The sequence below is a fragment of the Alligator sinensis genome, unplaced genomic scaffold (genome assembly GCF_000455745.1).
Source record: "Alligator sinensis unplaced genomic scaffold, ASM45574v1 scaffold839_1, whole genome shotgun sequence".
Classification (NCBI taxonomy): Eukaryota; Metazoa; Chordata; order Crocodylia; family Alligatoridae; genus Alligator; species Alligator sinensis.
Genome location: NW_005841885.1, coordinates 4,335,331 through 4,341,934, shown reverse-complemented (window position 1 = coordinate 4,341,934; position 6,604 = coordinate 4,335,331). Strand labels below are relative to the sequence as shown.

Genomic DNA, 6,604 nt, shown 5'->3' with positions numbered 1-6,604 from the left:
GGAAAGAGACGCACATATTCACACATCACACATGTCACTTAAAGGAAACTGTTTGGGACCAGACGCTTTTTTAGTTTTCTGTTCCCACTAGTGATTGATGCTTCCTTGTTAGTCACTGCTTCCTCTATGCGTCCACTTTCCTCTGAGGGACGTGAATTCCATCAGGGCTGTATTAGAGCTTGTATTAAGTCACAATCTCCCTTTTAGAGCTGGTATTAAGTCACAATCTCAGATTTCTGCCAGGTTTTCAAGAAGTAATCTGTAGCTCACTAGCTGTCCTGTAATGGCATCCCAACCAAGTTACCATCATCCCAATGGTCCTTCTCAGTGATGTACAGGTTCTTTCTTGAATATCTTTGCATCTTTCCCTCACGGTAGCTTGAAAGCAGGAACAAGGAGAAAAGCTGCTATTCACTGTGTAGCTGTTACCTCCTGAAATATTGCAAAATATCCATTTAAAAATATTCTCCAAACTTGCAGTATTAACCATAATTAATAAATAGTCCTATGTACTAAAGGCTTAAAGCAGCCTACTTACCCCAAAATGTTCAGGTTGATGGTCTCGGTAAGACGATTTAGTTGCCATCTGATGTCCAGGTCTGCAGGTATGTTCATTGATACATTCTAGGCCAATCATTCTTGAACGGTGGTCTTCAGAGCTAATTTGGCTCCTGAAGTGAAACATGCTTCAGATTTAAATCTGTTGTTAGTATCAGTGAAGGTTTTGGGTACCTACAGTCCAATTCAAGAATCTTCTAGGGTTTGAAAGGCTTTTTTGTCTTGTTCTGGCCATGAGAAATTCAAGGGTCTCTGTACTTTCTTGCCTCCTGAGTTGGATGATTTTTGGCATAAATTTCACCACTGAGAAATACTCAGACAACACCAAAAATGGAGAGTGAGCACAAATGCAGAGAGGAACAGAACCAGACTGCAAAGTTCAGGGATTCATAATGTTTAAGGTCGAAAGGGACGGGTTGGGTTGATCTTCTGGATCAACCTCCTGTATGTATCAAAGGCACTTTAATGTCATTATTATGTCTAGATTGTGCCCTGTAAGTTGTGTTTGAATAAAACACAAACACCTGTGTCACTAGGGCATACCTTGCAGAGAGGTGGATAGTGATGATCTGAGGACTTCAGAGAACACTACTTTCCTTGGTAGCACGGTTCCAATAGTTGATCACCCTCATTAATAAAAATGTATGCTTTTATTTCTCATTTGAATCAGTCTGACTTCTCCAGCTTCCAGCCATCACTTCCTGGAATTTCTTTTTCCACTAAAGTGTCTTTTGCTACTGGGTATTTTTTTCTTAGGAAGGTCTGTATCCACTGTGATCTAGTAGTCACTATACAGTTATTGATCTGAAAAGCTACAAAGATCACACGCTGTCTTTCTGTCAAGCACTTTCTCTAGCTCTAGAACAATTTTTCCACATCTTTTCTGTGTTCTCACCAATTTTTGGACATTCTCCTTAAGATATGGACAACAGAACTGTATTCAGTGTTGGTCATGCTAATGCTGTACATAAAAGATAATTTCCTTTCTATTTCCTGACTCCTTGCTACTCTTCTGTTTATACATCCAGAGACTAAATTGCCCTCTTCCCCATGGTTTTGCAGTGGGAGCTCATGTTGGATTCATTTTTTGCTATGACCCCTGAACCTTTTCAAATTCAGTGCTTTACAGGACACATTCCCCCATTTTGTAGGTATGGTCTGCATTTCTTGTCCCTGTGTTTATGATTTTGCACTTGGTCATATTAAAACACATTTTATTTGAATGGGTGCAAATTATCAAGTGATCCAGACCTCTCTATACAGCTGCCTTGGCCACAACATTATGTACCACTCCACCATCATTAACAATAATTTTTTTTTCTTTTACTTCCAACTTGACTTGTAATCTCCTGTAAGGGAGGATTAAATCAGGTTTGTGACATGGGGAGATTCCACCTGAGCAAATGTGGAGTCTTACCTGTGGGGAGAAGAAATAAGCAGAACTACCAAATGGTGGGGCCACCAACACCTACAGCAAACTCATTTTCATTTTCTACCCGTCACAGCCAAACACTGTGACTGCTGTGAGGCATACGGAAAGCTCAAACACCAGTTGTGCACTGAGACCCAACTATGCTGTGCACTTTCCAAGAACAGAACAAAAAAGAGAATTTTAGTCCCCCAACATCTTATAGTCCAGGATGTGGTCAGGTGGGAGTCGGCCATAAGAGGCCTCGGAAGTGAGAACAAACAGATTATATTTGATGTGCTGGAGAAGAGTGGAGGGGATGGAAAGAGATGGGTAACATCATCAAAACATTTCTTACTCGATTCACACAATAAGACCCTGGGCCTAGTCAAGTTCTCCCAGTGCACAGGAAGAAACAGTTTTCTTGTTTTCTCCTTTTAGAGTATGGTTGATCAATAGAAAACTAGATCGTGTTTTGAATTTGTCGCATCACAGCAGCCAGAGCTGAATAAGACAGATATATATTATAGAAAGGTCCCAACGCCTGCTATGGAAAGCTGACAGAGAACAGTCTCTAAGCAGGAAGAGAAGAATAAATCACTCCTTCCCTATTCGTCAGCTCTCCAGAGAATTAGCATGGTGCTCCTTGTCACTGCATGCATTCCCTCTCTGCTTTGCTCCTTGCCCCTGAAGTGACTAGAACAAAAAGGAAGTTCAGCTTCACAAACAACATTTGTCCTGGGTTGCTGATGGCTTGATCAAAATCCATAGATACACAGCTGTGATCCCTGAGAAAAGAAAAGGGATCTGCTGATAAGGGACCACATTAAGGAACTAGCATTATCCTTGGCTCTGTTGCCTTTAATAGAGTAACACTAGGGAGGAAATTGGCTCAATGTACATTTGATAGTATTGGCTCTTGCCAAGCATAAGTGCCTCTGCAGAAATGTTCTTCTTCTTAATTGGTATTACTGTAGTAATGAGGAGGATGATAATTTATACCCCTGTAGTGTCTGCAATCCTGGACCTGGGCCTTATTATGCTAAGTGTTGTACAAGCACAGAACAAAAATAGGTCATAGGTAAAGTACAAGACACAAGGTAATAGTTGGCTATAGGCAGAAAAGAAGCCGTGAGACAATATCGATCAGTATGATAAGCAGCGGCCTTAGCATACTGGTTGCTTAGATGCTGTCAGATGTAGGCATCATGATAGAGGAGAGTCTGCCTTCTGCCTTTCTACAGAAATAACATGTATAAAGTGACCTTCTGAATAAAAAGAACAAAATGAATGAACCCACCCCAGTATGACCGCTGAAATAAAAGCTGGCTTCTCAGCTGGCCAGTGTGCTGCCAGTAACATGCAAATCAATGATGAATAACATGTGGTATAGAAGTGTGTACAGGAATGTCCCAAATCTCATTTATTTTACTCCAGTATGAAGTGTTAGATCCAAAATTGCAATGATCATTCTGTAAGCTATCCTTTCCTGACAGTAAGCCAGTGTTTTAATAGGCACATGAAGATAAGCCATTCTAATACCATTCTGGATTTGGAAAAGTATGTAGCATATGCCATGTAACCTGCTCCAATATGTTAGAAATGAACTAGATGAGCTAGAGTGATTTGCAAGGGAAGCATAATTTCACTGAGGGGGTTCCCGCTCATAAGGTATAGCTGTCATCACGGATGCCTCAGGTTGGGCCATAAATAACTCTAACGTGTTGTTAATTTTGTGCCATTCACGACAGACCTTTTGTTGGTTTATGTGGATCCATCATGGGTTCTTTCAAGCCAGTTGTAATAAGTAAAAGGTTTAGAAGAGCAAGTCATGTTAAGAAATGACAGATGTTACAGAAGGAGAAAATTACATGGGGTGGTAGTTTCAAAAGCACCTAAATAACATAAGAGCACACTTTCAATGACAGATCCTGTGGTGCCTAGCTCCCAGTGATTTCTGGAAATGTGAGGAGCCTAATACCTTTGAGGATCAGAGTTTTAGGTACCCGGGAGATAAGGTGTATTCTGGTTCCAAAGTACTAAGTTGCTCAAAAATGTTATCTACTTTTATTAGAGATTTGTGCTGTAAGTGGCTTATTCAAAGCCAACTGAATACAATGGGATTTGAATCAAAACTCTCTTGAGTCTATCTGAATGGTCATGCCCTATTAGTTAAGCAATGTATTTGAATGCTGAAAATAAGTCGTCCTTATCATATGTGATTTCTAAAAAATAGTTGGAATGTTAGGATAACACAGCAAATACCCATCTGAAGAGACCAAATGTCTTACAATACCATTATTGGAAGCCTTTGTTCTAGTATAAAATCTATGGACTATGACTTTGGACGGTCAAATCAGTAGGTCACAAATATCTCTTATTCAATGACTTTATTAGAACTGTACATAAACACCATACAACTACATAACATCCTCCAGTGAAGCAGTGCTGGGAAAGATAACATCTAAAGTAAATGTGTGTGAAACTAAGTAGGAAATCTGCCTTTAAAGGAAAGCCTAACTCTAATAACCAAAGTCCCAGTTCTGCAAACAGCTTAAGCTCATACAGAAGCTTATTCCTATAGGCACTTCCATTGCCTGTAATGGGTTGAAAACATATGCATATCTGTTTCTAGAACTAACACCTAAATTATCAAAACCAGACTAAGAAATCTATGCCAAAAGCTTAATATCGCCATATCTATTAACAGCCCTGGGGTTTCAACATCACAGCAATTTACTGCTACTTCCCAACAGGAGGCCCAGTTTACAAGAAACAGCTTATATGACCTTCTGTTGTTCTGTATACACATATACCCACTGAAACCAATAAGCATGTTCCATAAAACTCTGTGGCAGTGGAATATGGCTATAAGTTAGAGAACAGACATTATGGCAACTTTCTGGATAGTTTTGAAAATAAATATAATTTTTAATTCTATTTAAATAACTATTTATAAAAGTCCGCTGGGTAATTTAAGCTCTTTAGCAACTTATTGTTTTTATCTTTTTATAAAAAATTCAAATTTCCCTTTGTCCAGCATAAATTAAGCATCCATGAAACAACTGACTAATTAAAGGACAGAAGTGTTGTGGCTAATGCTAGGAACAGGAGATCTGGGTCCAGCTCCTGACTCGGTCACAGACTGCCTGTGTTGCCTTGGGCAACTCACTCGATCTCTTTTGGTTCCCCATCTTTTGGGATGATGATATCTCCTTTTTTCTCACTTTGCCTTACCTATATAAAGTCTTTGGGGCAGAGACTGCCTCTTCATCTAGTTACGTATACAATCTAGCCCCACGGGACCCTGATCATGGTTGGGACTGAGATATTACTGCACTATAGTAAAAATTTGGAACCGTGTGTTGTATCAGTTAATGAGAAAAACTCTACTTTGAATTCCACAGAAAGCTGCGCTCCCCTCGGATGAAAGCCACATTCCTTTATGTTGTCTGGGACATTCAAAATAAAATCTGACAGGCAGATGGGTTTGCCTGCGATACATTTATCAGAGAAGGAAAAGTAGCATTTAAAATAAAGGACAGTGATGGCACAAGAACACATGAGTATAAACTGCCTAGGAATAATTTTAGGATATTGAGAAGACGGTTCCTGACTAGCAGAAGAGGGAGATTCCAGTGCAGCCCTCCACTACGAGCAGTGAGAGGCAAGACAGCTGACTACTCACAAAATTGATCAGCTTGTGAAAAGGAGTCTCGAATGCGGTTGCCTTCAATAGCACAGAACTGGGCCCCGTGACCCAGGACATGCCTTCCAGTCCCTTGTTCCTAAACATTGCCAATAAAACTAATGATCTTACAAAACAGATAAACCTGACAGTGCTGATATGGCATGCTGTTTGGAGACTGGGTTTAGTGCAATAGTAAAAACCACTGTTTTGCCTCAAAACTTAATCCCAGAATGAATTTTCCTGGTGCAGCACAGTAAGGAGTCCGCTGCGTCCAGTGAAGATTGGGGAGGAGAATGAATACCCACTCTCCTGAGGAAGAATTCTCCTGAGGAGAATACCCGCTCTCCTGAGGAAACGCACAGCGAGCGCCTTTTGCCTTAATTCTTCGACAGGGATTTTATGACATGGTCGCAGGATGCCACAGCCGGGAGTTCCCTTCTAGCCCCATTCCTACACCTTGGCAAACAACGATTCACCGTTCCCAAAACTCATGGCGGCGAGAGTGACCGTGGCCGGACCAGCCGCATCTCTGGGCTCCCTGGTGCACCAGCACCGAGCGAGCAACCGACGGAAGAAACAACACGAAAGGTTTCCACACCGGGACACCGACCTATTCCTATTCCTGGTCCACACGGTCACTGGCTGCGGGGGAAGAGCTCCGCACAAGGCAATATTGTTGCCAGCATTTCCCCACCAAAGAAAGGTCTTCTCCCTTTAGGGAGAAAAATATCCCCCCGGGGCCCCAGATCCATTCAAACCCATTCCCCCCCCCTTTTAAATCTCAGGCTTAGTGTCTTCCTCCGCTCCCCTCCCGTCCCTTGCTTTGCAGCGCAGGAGGGGGAAGAAGTTTTGCTCTGTCAAGCCCCAGCAGAGGCCGGATCACAGACGGGCACGGACGGGACCGGCCCGCGGGCAGCGTCCCGGGGCGGAGGCGGCGCGGTCCCGGG

General features: G+C 42.0%; 1 protein-coding gene across 1 annotated transcript in view; it reads right to left on the bottom strand.

Moving 5' to 3' along the window:
- The window catches only part of FGD5 (FYVE, RhoGEF and PH domain containing 5), a gene marked incomplete at its 3' end in the record, with an annotated part of 112,470 nt that overhangs the window by 105,249 nt on the left and 617 nt on the right, over positions 1 to 6,604 (bottom strand). The window lies entirely within an intron of this gene.